General features: G+C 42.0%; 1 pseudogene; it reads right to left on the bottom strand.

The window, feature by feature from the left end:
* Positions 1-14249: 14249 nt before the first annotated feature.
* On the bottom strand, positions 14250-15557 carry LOC141095227 (E3 ubiquitin/ISG15 ligase TRIM25-like; annotated as a pseudogene).
* Between the last annotated feature and the right edge of the window lie 1961 nt (positions 15558-17518).

The following is a 17518-nucleotide window of genomic DNA, read 5'->3' as shown; positions in this document are numbered from 1 at the left end:
GTGGGCAATTTATATGGATACACCTGGGTGGGCCATTTATAAAGTTGGATCCAAAATGGCCGACGTCAAAATGGCCACCATGGTCACCACCCATCTTGAAAAGTTTTCCCCCTCCCATATACTAATGTGCCACAAACAGGAAGTTGATATCACCAATCATTCCCATTTTATTTAGGCTTATCCATATAAATGGCCCACCCTGTATTGTAGGGATCCACGCTCTCAGGTATGTAATAGGTAGCGTTCAGACATGCAATGCGCTGTGATCCAAGCATGTGCAGTTTTATTGCTTTCAAAAAATTTCAATTGATTCAAAACCAAAAAATGGCCTCTTCTGAGCACAAAGGTATAACTGCAAATAAATAGTTCATTTAGCAGGGCACATCAATGTCAGGCTCACACAAACAGATTACAGTCCTTTCTCCTAGAACAAACTTTACACACAGAAGAGGTAACATCCTACTAGTCTCAGTATCCCTTTCAGCTTCCAGCACCAAACAGAAGTGTTCAACTCCATGTACAGTTCACACTGAACAGGTTGCAGCCTCCAAACTGTTCTCTGGATGTACCACAACACACACACTGCTCAACTTTCCTAGCTGAGCCATGCAGTCACTATTCAGATAGAGAACTTGTCTCTCTCCCAGCTATAGCTCACAGTTGGGATGGTAGCTCACCATCTTCAGCACACTCGACTCTGCTCAACATCCAGCAGACTGACTGACAAGTGAACCCATTTCCTGGTTCTTAGCTAAAACTAGCCAGGGGCATCTAATTAAAACCTACAGTATTAGAATTTAATCTAGTCCTACCTGGCTTTGCTACAGTATATATGTGAGTATGTGTGCATATATGTAAGTATGTGTATGTACAGTATGTGTGTATGTACAATGGGATACGAGACTAGCATTTCATATGCTAACATGAACCACAAGCATACAGTGCATGCCATATATTTCTGGCTTACATTATGGAAAATCAGTCTGGCTATGGTTGGCCACACCACATTTGATAAACCAAACCCACTTTAAAGAAACATGACCGGTGACGCAGAAGTGAGAGGGTCGTAACATTTTTGTGCAATTATCTAGTTCACCATATTTCACAACTTTGATGCCAGTAAAGATGCCAGTAAGAGCAGGGGTACAGTGTGGTCTCCATATATACATAATAATAATAGAAGTGCTATTGCGCAATGTTCAAATATACAGGATAAGAGAAGTGATACTGTGCAGAGTCCACACATATAGAATAAGAAGTGATACTGTGCAGTGCCCATATATAGAGGATAAGAGAAGTGTTACTGTGCAGTGTCCATATATACAGGATAAGAGAAGTGGTACTGTGTAGTGTCCATACATACAGGATAAGAGAAGTGGTACTGTGTAGTGTCCATATATACAGGATAAGAGAAGTGGCACTGTGCAGTGTCCATATATATAAGATATCAAAAGTGGTACTGTGCAGTGTCCATACATACAGGCTAAGAGAAGTGGTACTGTGTAGTGTCCATATATACAGGATAAGAGAAGTGGCACTGTGCAGTGTTCATATATATAAGATATCAAAAGTGGTACTGTGCAGTGTCCATATATACAGGCTAAGAGAAGTGGTACTGTGCAGAGTCCACATATATACTATAAGAGAAGTGGTACTGTGCAGTGTCCATATATACAGGATAAGAGAAGTGGCACTGTGCAGAGTCCACATATATACAATAAGAGAAGTGGTACTGTGCAGTGTCCATATATACAGGATAAGAGAAGTAGCACTGTGCAGAGTCCATTTATACGGGATAAGAGAAGTTTTACTGTGTAGTGTCCATATATACTGGATAACAGAAATGATATTGTGCAGTGTCCATATATACAGGATAACAGAAGTGGTACTGGGCAATGCGCATATTTACACCCAAATGATTTCCCATTTATGACCAGCAGCATGGCTAATGTGCTGCAGTGAGGGAGTATATAGCGGCACAGTATAAATTGCTCATTGATGTAACCCCAGTTGACTGCAGGGTTGAACATATTTGAGACTTTTATGTTGTCTATACTATATTGCTGGGATAACTTTTGAGAATATTTTCTGAAGTGGGTATTATCCAACTTTTTGCAATCATGATCCATTCATTATCTTTAACTCAGTGACAACTAGGGACATTTCTATCTCAGACACAACATATTCAGTATGAAAGACTGCACTAGTTGTTATGTAGTGTAGTATGCAAGTAGTTAAATAACATATAGAATATAAACTAATATTCAGCATATACAATAAATCAACCCGCAATGTCTCTAAGTTCCGCACTGATACACTGTACAACATCCTGTAATCATCAATCACAGTAGACTATATAAATTCTGGCTCCTCGGTAGAGTTCAATAACACTAGGTTTATCTTCTTTATAGCAATTAATCCACAAACATTAGAATGAAACAATGACATACAAATTAGTTACTTGTATCATAACAAATTCATGTAAAAGTTTGCATTTAAAAAAATAATTTATACATTTTGCCGTAGGAAATGGATGTTACATTAACTTTTTCTGTGCACGTGGCACACTAAACCAAGCATACTTAGCCACTTCTTCTAGTAGTAGGACTGTCCCAACCAACCCAACCAATGCCAACCCTGCAAGTGAATTACGCTAAAAGTACAATGGAAATTAACAATAATAAGGATAAAAAAATAAATTAAATAAACCTTGATACAAACTGCCATCATCAACAGGACAAATAAAACAGCTATAGAAATGTTATACTATGCAAATATGTAAGGCCCACAATGGTAATCCAAGCGAAGTCTCTTACTTTGAAGACTGGTGCAAGGTCTGAAGATAAAGCTTTGAGGTCCAGAAGTAAGCTGAAATTTACTCTGACCAACAAGTTTCCACAGCTCAATTTGTAGCAACAGCAGGAGGGTAGGGAGGAGAAATCCCAATAATCCCCAGTGGAGTGTGTAAAGGAAGCAGGATTAGGAGATGAGCCAGAAGTATCTGTGTCAGCACCAAGGAGTATTAACAAGACTCAAGAGCCTTTAGGACACAGGAGTGGGGAGAGAGTGGCATAGACATTTGGCCATGGGATGCACCTTCTGTACCCATCACAGGTGACCAGAGAGGTCAAAGCAAAGCTTGGGGTTAGGAGGAGGGTGGCTAAATATGTACTATACTTGTGAGCGACTCGGGTGTTTAGAGAAGAAGAGCAAGAAAGGTTTGCCAGATTTCAGCTTCATGATGAACCCTGCTTATTTCTACAGTTTGCAGAATGTAGAGCTTGCCCAGAATCACCTTTTCAAATCTTTATGATCATCTTTGTAGCCCACTATATAAATCAGCTCAGTGCCATTTAAATAATAGAGCAGGACTACTGACCTCTGAGAAATGAGAAGTATGTTTCATTCATTGCTCCCTTTTCCTAATCCTTAACAAATATTTTTTTTAGTTACAATCTGGATTTCATCCTGCTTTTGGACTTGTATAAATGCCACGCAGGGTGGTAATAATGAGGGTAATCTCGCCTGTGTGTATTGTTTAAAGGGAACCTGTCACCAAATTTTCTCATTATAAACTCAAGCCACAACCTTTATCTGCGCCATTACTACAGTTTGTCAATCTATATCTAAGCCCTGATCTCCTGCATGTGTCAAAAAAATACATTATATACTTTTTGACATACAACACGGTCGTCTTTTTTTTTACTATTTTTTTGGGCCTCCTCTATGTACCATTGGGTAGTGTTAGTGGATCCTCGAAGCCTCAGTCTCATTGGCTCTGGATAGTTCGTGGAGGGGAGTCTAAGAAGTGGAATCTAAGGAATTTCTTGTGTCTTACAGGAAATGACACCCCCCGCCCCCCCTGAGTAGTGTCCGGATTGGTGTCTGTGGAACATAGACTGTAGAAACATCAGGAAAAATCCAGAGATTGTAAACAGGAAGAGAGGCAGGAGTAGTCCTAATCCAGAAAAGTAGTCACAGGAAAGTAGGAGGACAAGACAAGAGCAATATGGCAGAGACTGGTGAGAAATTCAAGATATGAGACAGTAGTGAGCCCTGAACTAAGCCGAGGTCAGAATCAATGAAGCACCTAATGTGCCAGGCGGCAGACAACACAAGGATGTGGTCAGGGATATAGCCGAGGTCGGGAGATGATATCAATACATCACAATAGCCAATGGACAAAAGTCAGGAAAACTTTGTACCTTTGGTCACCAAGTACAATGGAAAAGCACAACTCCTTCAGTCGAGAGTCAGAAGCTTAAAGATCCAATATTTATGGCAAATCCTTTGAACAGTTCTTCAATAGTACAGTCTCAAAACCACTTTTAATTTTCTCAGTTTGCAGCCTGACTTTGGAAATTATGTGAACTCACTATCCCTGTGTAAATCTAAAACATGACTAATAGACTAGGTTACCATAGCAACCAGCCTAACAACTAGTGATGGGTGAACCCGAACTTGCACTTCTGGAAGTCCGTGTTACTGTTCGGCAGCCCGAACAAAGTTTGTTCAAAGGCTGCAGCACAGCCGAAAAACAAGCTTTTCCGGTGTGGGGACTTCCAGCTCAATCGCAACCATGTCAAGTATTGGCATGGCTGTGATTGGCCTGCACAGTATGTAAAAAAAATAAATGATAAAAAAAAGACTTGGGGACTTCTCTATTCTTGATATCCAGCACAAGTAAAGCTGACAGCTGACATCAACCCCAATGTTATTTCTCCACTTGCCAATGCACCAGGGCAAGTGGGAAGAGCCGGGCAAAGCACTAGAATTGGCGTATTTTATGGATGCGCCTTTCTGAGGCTTTTGCGGGCTACTATTTTTAGGCTGGAGAGAGCCAATATGTTTGGTCTCTTCCCAGCCTGAGAGTACCACCAGTCAGCTGCCCGCTTTAGCTTGGCTGGTTATAAAAAATAAGGGGGGACCCCCATCATTTTTTGGGGCCCCCTTTTAAATAACCAGTAAAGGCTATGCAGAGAGCTGTGAGCTGATATTAATAGCCAGGGAAGCTTCTTGGATTTTGGCCCCTTCCCAGAATAATAACACCAGCTCTAAGCTATCGGCTGTCCCTCAACTGGTTAGTAAAATTAAGGGGGACCCCAAGCCATTTTTTAAATTTATTTATTCAATAAATACATGTATAAGTTATACATGCACTGCACTAATTATATATCTCGTTGCAAAGAGTCATAATCCGAATGCTAAAGTTTGAGGTCTGTACCGGACACCTAGTGTGCGGCATCGAACCCCAAACATGAACTTCAAACCGGAAGTGTATTGACTGCGCCTAATAAAGCTTGGTGAAAGGGTGCATCGCAACCAATCACCCAAGTTTTATGACTGTGGGCACTTCTTGCTGCATCACAGCCATGCCAAGCATTGGCACGGCTGTTATTGGGCAGCACAGTGAAATGGCTTGTAGAAAAGAAGGATCACGTGTTGCACCGCTATTATAAACGTTGTTAGGCAGGAGAAAAGAGTGCCGTACAACTTAGTGCATACAGCCCTATAGTCCGTCTTTGCACACTGATTATTATTGGCCATACTGCGTAGTATACAGTGAATATTTAGCCTTGTGTATAGCCATCTTTCTTCCACCTTACCCCCTTGCAAAACAGCCAAGCTGTCTAAAGCTAGTTTTACACTAGCGTTCTTGGGCGCAGCGCAGGGCCACCGCTAAGCCCCGCCCCCTCCGGTCAGTTCCTCCTCTGATCGCATGAGGCTGCATGCAATCAGCGTATCCTATATTTAGCATTGGATATGCTGACCGTGCGCTGGTCTGATTTTGCTGGCGCTGCGCCCTTTTGGAGCAGCGCCAGCAAAATCAGACCAGCGCACGATCAGCATATCCAACGCTAAATATAGGATATAGGATACACTGATCACATGCAACCTCATGCGATCAGAGGAGGAACTGACCGGAGGGGGCGAGCCCGGGGGCGGGGCTTAGCGGCGGCCCTGCGCTGCGCCTAAGAAAGTTAGTGTGAAACTAGCCTAAGCCCCAAATCATGCAGCAGTCTCTTCTGCAGTTTGATGACTCTGCTGGCTGGGGTTCTGAGGCCCATCCACCTGGCCATGCCCCACAAGTGGAAGAGACTGAGTGCTCTAATGCCCAAGCACTTGCTAATAATAATAATAATTTTATTTCTATAATGCCAACATATTCCACAGCACTTTACATTATAGAGGGGACTTGTACAGACAATAGACATTACAGCATAACAATAAACACAGATCAAAACAGATACCAAGAGAAATGAGGGCCCTGCTCGCAAGCTTACAATCTATGTCAGAGGATGAGTATGTGGGACGGCCGTTGCACATGGTCAACAGACCACTGCAACATTGCTGTGGATGAGAAAACACAGGTGCCAACTGCTGCGTTTTTCTGCAGTGTGAAGACAAGCAAGAAGGGTGGAATATGATGTGGGTGATGATGAGGTCCTAGGTCCCACATGGAGCGAAGGCCATCATAGTAACGTTATCAGTTTGGAGGAAGGGGAGGTGGTCACGCTGCCCAAGTTGCACAGAAAGAGAGGGAGCATGGTGGAAAAGCACAGCGGCCAGCCCCTAGCCAGTACATCGGCTGCTACTGCCCACCGTGCCAAGGAAATTACCACACCAAACCTAACTCAAAGGATCTCCCTGGCGTGGGATTTCTTCCTGCAATGTCCTGACGACAAGCGACAGGTGGTTTGCACACTGTGCTGTCAGGGGCTGAAGCTTGGCATAAATCTTGTAAACCTGAGCAAATCCTGCATGATGAGGCATCTGAAATCTAAGTGTGAGCTGTAGTTGAGTACACATGTTAAAATGCAAGGTAGATCAGAGCCTACTCCTGCTCCCTCTTCTGCTGCGGTCTCAACCTCTTCCTCCCGATCATGATCAACAGGGCCACCTGCCTCTCCGCAAAGAAAAGATGTGACACCACCACCAGTGTCACCGAGCATCTCCACACCATACCATGGAAGTGTTGAGCTTTCCATCCCACAAACCCTCGAGATAAAGAGGAAATACTCCCCTAGTCACCCACTAGCAAAGGTTCTGAATGAAAACATTTCCAAAATACTCGCCTTCAAAATGCTTCCAATCCAGCTGGTGGAGACAGACATTTCAAAAACTTATGGCGGTGGTTGTTCCCAGCTGCTACTGCTTTTCCAGGTGGACCATCCCTACCCTGCACACATGTGGTAGACCAAATCATGTGCGCACTGCGCATGGCCAGCAGTGGCAAGGTACACATAACAACTGATACATGGGCAAGTAAGCATTGCCAGGGACGTTACATCTCCTTAACTGCCCACTGGGTAAATCTAATGGTGGCTGGGACAGAGGCAGAAGGCTTTGTAGCACATATCCTACCACCACTGTAGATTGCTGGACGTTCCTCTGTCCAGGTTGCCTCCTCCTCCCACTCAGTTTCCTCCACCACCTCATAATCCACTTACAGTGAGACCTGCTCCACCAGCTTGAGCACAGCCAGGGGAAAACAACAGCAGAAGGTTCTGAAACTGGTCTGTTTGGGGGACAGGTCCCACACCGCACAGTAGCTGTGGACGCCATAATACAGGGTGTGCCATTTATATGGATAAAATGGGAATGGTTGGTGATATCCACTTCCTGTTTGTGGCACATTAATATATGGGAGGGGGGAACTTTTCAAGATGGGTGGTGACCATGGTGGCCATTTTGAAGTCAGCCATTTTGGATCCAACTTTATTTTTTCAATGGGAATAGGGTCATGTGACACATCAAACTTATTTAGAATTTCACAAGAAAACGAATGGTGTGCTTGGTTTTAACATAACTTTATTCTTTCATGAGTTATTTGTATACAGCACCACCATGTGATACTGCAGGAGGCAGTATTTCCACAACATGGTGGAAAAGTACATGTCCACACATATCCTCGCACTAACTGATGGGTCTGCCCCATTTAACTATTGGATGTCTAAATCTGACACAAAGTCAGAGCTTACCCTGTATGTCCTGGAGGTGCTGGCATGCTGTGCAGCAAGTGTTATGTCAGAGCATGTCTTTAGCACCGCAAGAGATGTCATCACAGACAGGTATATCTGCCTGTCCACAGACAATATGGGGAAGCTAACATTCATAAAAATGAATCAGGGGTGGATCTCACAGGACTTGTCCATACCTTTGGCTGACTAGTCAAGTATACCAGCTGTACCCAGCCATGGTTACACTCTATTTTGCATTTGTTTTGTTTTGGTGCTTCACCAAATTTAAACAAAACAAACAAGCAAAAAAACAATAAACAAGTGTTGAACTCCTCTTCCCATACACCACCACACCCATCACCACCCCCTCCTCCACTTTGACCTCTGCCTCATGTTTCTATTTTATTTTTTATGCTATTTTGAGTAATTTGCTTAAAAAAAGTGTTGACCCCCTCTCTTCCTTCCATTTACACCACCATGTCCACCCCACCCCCTTCTCCACATCTGTCTCATGGTTCTATTTTTTTTATTTTTGTTATTTTTTTTTCTTCTCTGCTATTTTAAGTAATTTCCTTATCTCCATTTTTTGCAGGGCAATTGTTTTACTCTTACCCCCATTTTTCTTCCTTTTCCAGCCCCCTACCCCCATTTTACAGCCACTTTATAGGATGTAAATTCGAGTCTACTTTTTTTTATTAATTATTTATAAAAAAAAACACTTGTGAACACCCCTATTTTTTAATAACCATCCAAGGAAAAGCAGACTGCTGGGGGCTGCAGCCCTCAGCTTTCTTTCTCTTAGCTGGCTATTAAAATAGAAGGGACCCCACACCGTTTTTTAAACTTATTTAAATAGATAATAAGAAAAAAACGATGTGTGGTCCCCTTCATTTTTTTGACAACCAGCCAAGGGAAAGCAGATAGCTGAGAGCTGCAGCCCTCAGCTTTCTGCTTTCTCTTAGCTGGCTATTAAAATAGAAGAGACTCCACACCGTTTTTAAACTTATTTAAATAAATAAAAAAAAATGGTGTGGGGTCCCCTTCATTTTTGATAACCAGACAAGGGAAAGCAAACAGCTGAGGGCTGCAGCCCCCAGCAGTTTGCTTTCCCTTGGCTGGTTATTAAAAATAGAGGTGATTCCACATGGTTTTTTTATACTTATTTATTAGAATTAATAAAAAAGGACCGTAGACAAGAATTTCCATCCTATAAATGGCTTTAAAATGTTGGTAGTAATGGTAGGGGGCTACAGAACTCGCCGCATTCAGAATCGCCCGATCTATTAATAAAAAAAGGATTAACCTGATCGCTAAACGGAGTAGCGAGAAAAAAAGTCAAAATGCCAGAATTATATTTTTTTTGGTCACCGCGATATTGCATTAAAATGTAATAACAGGCGATCAAAAAATCGTGCAAAACCTATAAAGAAAAGAATTCACAAATGTAAGAATATAGAATTATTAATGTGAATGCAAAAAATATACAAACCGATCTAAAAAAAGAAAAGTATTCACAAGAAATATATAAAATAAGCTCTATTTAATATTAAATAAAAACATGATTGAGACAACAGCAATAATACAAAAATAATCATGCAAGGCATGGTTATGAAACAACAAAAAATTATAAATAAAAAAATTACAATAAAAACACAATAAATGTGATAGGTGAGGGAGCAAAGTATGTCATCCAGGCTGAAGTTAGTAGAGAAAAGTATATCCATGATATCAATATCAAATGCTATGGGAAGCCACTATTCATGCAAATATATAATATAAATAATTATTAATAATTGATAAGAAAAAATGTGAAACCAAAAAATATAAAAATGTAAAACCAAAAAATAAATATATACAATGAAAAACAATATATTAGTGCCAATAAATACATATATAATAAAGTGTCCAGTGGATAGTGCAAAATGCACTGGACACTTTATTATATATGTATTTATTGGCACTAATATATTGTTTTTCATTGTATATAATATTTATTTTTTGGTTTTACATTTTTTATTATCATTACTTATGTCACTGCTCAGCAATGCATCCAGATGTAGTAGAGTTGGGACTCGTCATGGGACATATGGATGATCGGCGGACAGTGAAGAATACTTTGATTTTTTAATTTTATTTTGATCTTAGTAAATGGGTAAAAGAGAGTCGGGAAGTGTTTTGTTCAAATAAAGAACTTTGCTCTGTGTGTGTTTTTTTTAATTACACTTACGTGGTTAGTAAAGGGTGTGTCTTATAGACGCCTCTCCATTACTATCCCCTGGGCTTGATATCAGTGGACATAAAACATCTGTCATCAACCCCAAAACTATTAGCCCGCTTGCCAACGCACAAGGGCAAGCAGGAAGAGCCGAGGCTAAGTGCAAAAATTAGCGCATCTAATGGATGTGCCATTTCTGGGGAAGCTGAGGGCTGGTGTTTTTAATCTGGGAAGGGGCCAATATCCATGACCTCTTCCCAGCCTATTAATATCAGCCTGGAGCTGTCTGTTTAGCCTTTGCTGGTTATTAAATATAGAGGGGAACCCCAAGTCATTGTATTGGGGTCCCTTTATTTAACCAGTAGAGGCTATGCAGACAGCGGTGGGCTGATATGAATAGCCTGGGAAGCTTCATGGATATTGGCCCCTTCCCAGAAAAATAACACCAGCCCCCAGCTGTTGACTGTTCCGCAGCTGGTTAGTAAAAATAAGGGGAACCCCAAGCCATTTTTCTTACATCTATTAGGTAAATACATCTACAGTAAAATACACAATTTCTGCAGTAATTTTATATCTCACTGACCTCTTTTTTTTACTATACATAGACACCGGCTGGTGAATATTCTCATCAGCATATGCCTGCTATTGGTGCTATCAGCTAGAACAGGCGTACAATGATGAGAGTAGAGTACTTGTCAGCCTACACCTGACTGGCGGTAACCTTTTCACTGCCAGTCACAGCTGCTGGCTCACACGCTGTCATTGTGTGACAGTGTGGTAACTGCAGGAATGTGACCGGAGGTAATGTGTAAAGTTACTGCCAATCAGAGCCAGTGTTTACCGCACTGTCACACTGATGACAACTTGGGAAATGCTGGATGTTCTGGCCCCACATTCATTTGAATGGGGTTCAGGTTCGAGTTCGGGTACCAGTCTGGTGCCCAAACCAAACTTTTTTTATCGCTCGGCCAAAACTATTAGACCCGAACATCTACTGGTCTGCCCTTTCCTACTAACAACTATTGGGACCTATGAAGAGTCTGTCAGGAATGAAGGTTGAATAACCTTGAAATTGTAGTACCCATATTATGTGAGCCTTATCTGCATCCAATAGGTGGCAGTAGGTGTGCTCTGTTCCTGTGTTAGCTTAAAGAGGCTGTCGGGTCAAAATTGATAAGTCTGCACTCACTCTCTGTGACTGCAGACTTATGAATCCAGCCAGTTTCAGACCAGGAATGGAGGACAAGTATGAGTTATACATACCCCCGGCCAGTGAGCGTGGCATCACTCTCCATACACTTGTATGGCACGAGGCCGTGCTCTCTAGTTGACCAAACCCACTTGTCCACATCACTGGTCAGGGCCTTGGCTTAATACAAGTGTATGTACCCTCCGATCCTGGGTCTGAAACCGGCGAATCCCCGCAGCACACAGTGTGTGAACTGGGGGGATTCATACTGCAGACTTATGGCTTCTGACTGGACAACCCCTTTAATTACTTTAAAATAAGGAGGAAGAGGAGTATGCCGGTTTAAAAAAAGTAATTTATTAATAAATATACACAACAGATCATAACTGTAGACAATACAAAAATTAAGATGAGAAAGCATGTGAACAAGAAGCGTAACGTACGCTGGGGTTATCTGGATCTAGTCCGGTGCTGCCCGCCACCTCCCTGTCTATTGGTAAGCATTGTTTTTATACCTATTCTCTGAGACTATTCTGTCCGATTATCTGATGTTACTGGGACTTCCCGACTCTCCCTTGACAGGCAAGTGCTGCTCCAGTCGTTCTGCCATATGTGTTGTTACATCACCGCTCCACTATAGCTCATATCACACAGGCTTTTACATTATTAATTTTCTAAGTTATAAAACCAAGAGAGCAGTAGATAGAATGCTAACCGAAAAAAGCGGACCTTAAATAGATTAAAAATTAACATTTATTAGAATAATTAAAAATAGTAAAAAGCCACATTTCATTTTTCACAAAAATATACTCCAAAGGGGGAGACCAATAATCCAGACTAAAGAATATTTTTTTAAAAAGTTAATATCACACCATATCCAGGGGAAGTTAAACCATGTATGAACACATCCCTTGCAGTAAATATTGAACTAAATCAGGGCAGGATATAATAAAAACAATAAAGAATGGTACATATCAGAAAAAAATTAAATAAGTGCTTAAAGCATCAATACCAGTGATCACCCTATCTAGAGTTCTATATAGACCTGCCCAAGTGTAATCCACAATCTATATTGCATATATAGTCACAGATTAATATTACCTTATCCCAAAGGGCATGGAAAGAAGTGCGAGTGGTCTGGAGGTGTCCCCCTTGCACTCCGACGCGGGTTTCGCCCTTAGCTTCTTCCGGGGGTGGAAGAAGCTAAGGGCGAAATGCATGTCGGGGCACAAGGGGGACACCTCCAGACCACTCGCACTGCTTTCCATGCCCTTTGGGGTAAGCTAATATTATAATTCCATGCATGGTTTAACTTCCCCTGGATATGATGTGATATTAACATTTAAAAAAAATATTCTATAGTCTGGATTATTGGTCTCCTCCTTTTGGGGTATATTTTGGTGAAAAATGAATGGTGTGTGGCATTCTCGTGAAAGGAGCTGAGCTCCAATACTAGACACAACCACACAGTCATGAGTCCCACTAGGGGACATGAACATACGATTGCTTGATCACTCATATATTGTAGAGTATTACTGCATCCTTCAGGCATAATGGAATGGAAATGGAGCTCCTCTCCCTCTGTCTAACCACTTAGATCCTGTGGTTATTAGCAGCAGCATCTAAGGGGTTTAACTTCCAGGATTGGAGTTTCCGCTTCATTCCGGTAGTATCAATACATTGCTGTTCCTGCAATTTCAATATACTTTCCTCTTTACAAAATGTATGTGATGCCATGATGTCACATGACCTTGATGACCATCTTGTATGATGTCACATTATGGTGTACAAGATGTGAACAGAAAGGTCAGGATAACTGGGGATCAGCAATGCAGGAAGGAGCAGAGTCAATATTTTTTTTTTTAAATTGTAAAATGCTGGTTCAGGATTAGAGAACCATTAATATAAATAGAAGATGAGCGGCAATAGCAGGAACAAAGCATGGAATGTTATGAAGAAAGCATTATGACAAGAGATGAGTGGATTTTTAAAAAAATTCTAATTCACTGGAGTTTTCTGCAAAATTTGATTTGAAGGAAATAACAGCATAGATTTCAACAATCAAAAGCTTGTAATTGCTCGGAAAAGAGAAACAGAGACTCACAAAGGATTTTTAAGACCTCCACGGGCACACAGTGTATAAAATAAATGAAAAAAAAAGTAGCAGATAAAAATATAACCAAAAAAAAAGCGTAATAAAAAGAGGCACGGCCAGTCTAAATCGCTATGTCTAGCCCCGTCCTTTCAAAAAATTGTCCAATGTATAAAAATAATTTCTAAGGATAGGAAAACGCAGTTTAAAATGTTTTTAGGGGTGCTTTATGGTTGTAGAAAAAAAAAGAATGTGAGAAATGTACATGAATTTCCTATTTTTCATTATACTTTCTCCTGATATCAGTAATAAAATGGCAATACAAAAATGATACAAAAATTAAGCCCCATGCGTCGCAGAAAAAAGATTATCTGAAAATCCGAATGAGAAGAAATGATAGAGACATTAAAAGCGCCTGTACGATACTAAATCTAACCAGATCCTTCATGAGGCTCCTCCAACTGGCTGAATATTCTACCAATCATAGATTCTAGTTCCTGTGATGTCAACTCCGAATTGATCCTCCCTGATATCTTTATAGAACCTTCCCATATCCATAACGCAGCATGAAGGGGCTCAGTGAAGGTGTGTAAGTGTCTGATGGGGTCACAGAGCTCATAAAAGGACAGCTGCCCGGCCTCATAATCCACATATATCCTTACTCGATCACTGGAGATCTGATGAGGTAATCGGATCATTTTACCATCATGTATCACCGAACACTGATTGTTATACACCAGTCCTTTACATAAAGCCCAGGACTTGTTATTATTTCCAATGTATGACTGATCTTCACTCCTGTCTATACTGGGATAACACATGCCCACCCTCCACTCCACTGATCTCCACATCCCAGTAATGTCGACCTGAGGTACATCTCCTGCTGCTCATCACCTGGTCATACTGGAATCTTTCCGCTGTTTCTGGTCGATTTTGTATATTCCATGTCCAGGTTGCAGTTTTCAGGTCGTCTGATATAAAAAGATTATTAGCATTGGTGTTTACATCCAGTAATACGTCTGCAGGATCCTGCCCATAGAAGGTCACATTTACATCTCTTATCATACCAGATAATGTAAGTAATATGTGTGAGACCATCTGCACACCCCATGCACCTCCATCATGTTCCCCTTTGTGCTTATCATCTCCATCATGTCCCCCTATGTCCTCATCACCTCCCACCTTCTCAGGATCACACAAGGCACCCGTGTCTGGTTCCAGTAAGACAGCCAGTGGATCAGTCATGTTACACAGCTCCTCAATGTGCCTTATCTTCCTGGACAGCTCGTCCTTCTTCATTTCCAGATTTTCAATTACATTAGACAGTGACAGTGACACCTGCTCTTGCCGCGTGGAAATCTCACTCAAGAGCCCCTTCTCCAAGTCGTCCACCCATTTCCTGATTCCTGTACACAGGGCAGTGACTTTCTCGGCTTCTCCTTGTTTTTACTTGAGCTTTTCTCTTGCGCTTCTCCAGACCCCAGACTTTTTTCTCAGTCTCCTTTTTCTGTGTGGTCAGTTTCTGGAGAACATTTCTCAGTAGCTTCTTCTTTTTTCAGAGGCCTCATCCAGCATCTCCACCCGGTGTCCTCGATGTTCTCCAACCAAACTGCATGACGCACAGATACAAGCAGCGTCCTCAATGCAGTAATATTCCAGAATCTTTTTATGGCCAAAACATTTCTTTTTTTCCAGGGATGTGCTGGGATCAGTTAGGACATGTTCTGGTCCTTTACTATGAGATTTCAGGTGTTTATCACACAGAGAAGCCTCACACAGCAGACAAGATTTAACAGCAGGTACAGGAGCGTGAATACAGTATGTGCAGCAGATCCCGGTGATCTCCTCCTAACGTAGCTGAGTAGACAGGAAATTCTCCACTACATTACACAGCGTTATGTTCCTCTGTAGTGGAGGCCAGTTCCGAAAAGTAACTCTACATTCAGGACAGCAATAAAGTCCATCCCCATCCTGTGTATCCAGCACTCCATCGATACAAATCCGGCAGAAGTTGCGTCCACATCTCAGGGTTACAGGATCTGTATAAATGTTCATACAGATGGAGCAGTTCAGTTCGTGTTTCAGATCTGCCGATGCCATATTGCTTCTGGATGTGTAAGAAAAGAAACTGAAAGTGTATGTTTTAGAGCTTAATACAGCCTACATGACAATACACAACCCACAGCTGAGAGCTTCTATTAGAGATGAGCAAATATTTTGAAATTCAAATTTCTTACCTTTGACAATTATTGACAGGAAGTAAGTTTCTGTGCCGCTTAATGTGATGATGGAGAGCCATAGTTCATCATTTATTTGTGCCAGGACAGGCACAGTTTATTTTTCTCCTGCAGAGGCTACACACTGCAAAAGATTTGTTGGCTGGCAATATGAGAAAGAATTCCCACATCCTAGAGGACCACATAAATCAGGGGTGCACAACGCCAGTCCTCAGGGGCCACCAACAGTGCCTGTTTTCTTAGTACTGCACAAGTGAAAATGTAATCACCTGCACAGGTGATGACTTCAACACCTTGTGCAAAGCCAAGCAAATCCTGAAAACATGTACTGTTGGTGGCCCTTGAGGACTGGAGTTGTGCAACCATGGCATAAATAATTCATCACCACATTTACAACCATGGCAAGAGCATTCAGGCATTGTTGAGTATCCTCTATCCACAGCAGGCGAGAACTGTGCAGAACACTGATTCAAACTGAAAGTGTCACTGACAGAGTTAACATCATCCTGCTGAACTTGTAATGTGCTATATAATCCATAATGTCTTCTGCTTCCTCCTCCACTAATACACTTGCTGGACAATTGTGACCTGTGTTCAGTAGTACCACGTCTCGGAGGACTGGTGCCAGTGCTGCTCCTGCTACTAGTTGCTCCAACATTCTTATTGCCTGATTCTGTGCTTTGTTGTTTTTATTTTTTTACCGGACTTTACCCCTTACTTTGCCATTGCTACTTATTTTATTATTCCTGCTCTACTAGACTAGAAATAACTTTCATGTTTAGAAATACAATTTCCTTCTTTCCAAAAAGGAGAGACAAATAAGTGCTGTATAAATTTAAAAAATAAAAACAGCAGCAACATGCTGCACCATTGGTATGACATGTACATACATGAAATTTTCAAAAGCAGAGAAAAAAATATATGCAATTTTCTATTAAATATATCATGCAGTGCATTATTTCATATAATCAATTATCCCACCGCTTTTTATCATACTACCAGAAATCAATTCATTATTATATGGCCAGATTTGTCATGATTGATATAAAAAGACATAAAGTGCATAGTACATTTTCAACATGAAGTAAGTAGGCCATGATGGTATAGGGTTAATCAAAAACTACCCACCTGGATTCATACTGTGTATGTGACCACCGCCGCCTCACACTCCAACGCACGTTTCACACGTGGTTTCTTCAGGGAGTGAACCAAGTAACAAGCAGGGAGAGGGGCTGTAGTGGGATCTCCAGTGCAGATCAGGTGAGGTTGCTGCCAAGCAGTGGTCTCTGTGTGTGCTGCAGGATGCATTTCCCCGGGCACCTGCTGCTTTTCTTGGCCTTGGTGGTCACCACATCCTCCTCAGAGGTCCTGTAATGCTGCCTGCAGTGCACCCCGGAGCTCCTGCCCGCAGCTTGCTCAAACCCTGCCTATGTGCAGCTGGTGCGGGCTCCAAGCTGCAGCTGTTACTCCGTGTACGCCTGGCTGGAGGGGGAATCATGAGGGGTCTACGCTGCACACTGCACCCTGGAACTGAGTTGCTACTGTGGCGCCCCTGAGGGTTCAGTCACCACAGAGGTACTGCACCTCCTCCTGAGGTGTGGTACCCCACCATCCAGGTAAGGTGGAGACACCTGACCACGCTCCAACACCTGCATCCTACACAACATAGTAGTGTAGCAAAGCACCCTTTGGTGGCTCCCTGCTTGGAACACTAAGCGTGCTGGGAGGCGGGTGGAGTTTAGTTGGCACCAAAAGAGCGGGAAGAGTTGAGGATTTAGTCAGTCTGACAGAGTCAGAGGAGGAGAGAAGATCCCCTGAGTGGGA

This window comes from Dendrobates tinctorius, unplaced genomic scaffold (genome assembly GCF_039654945.1).
Source record: "Dendrobates tinctorius isolate UK_male_01 unplaced genomic scaffold, ASM3965494v1 ptg000069l, whole genome shotgun sequence".
Taxonomy (NCBI): Eukaryota; Metazoa; Chordata; class Amphibia; order Anura; family Dendrobatidae; genus Dendrobates; species Dendrobates tinctorius.
This window is presented reverse-complemented; position numbering and strand designations above follow the sequence as displayed.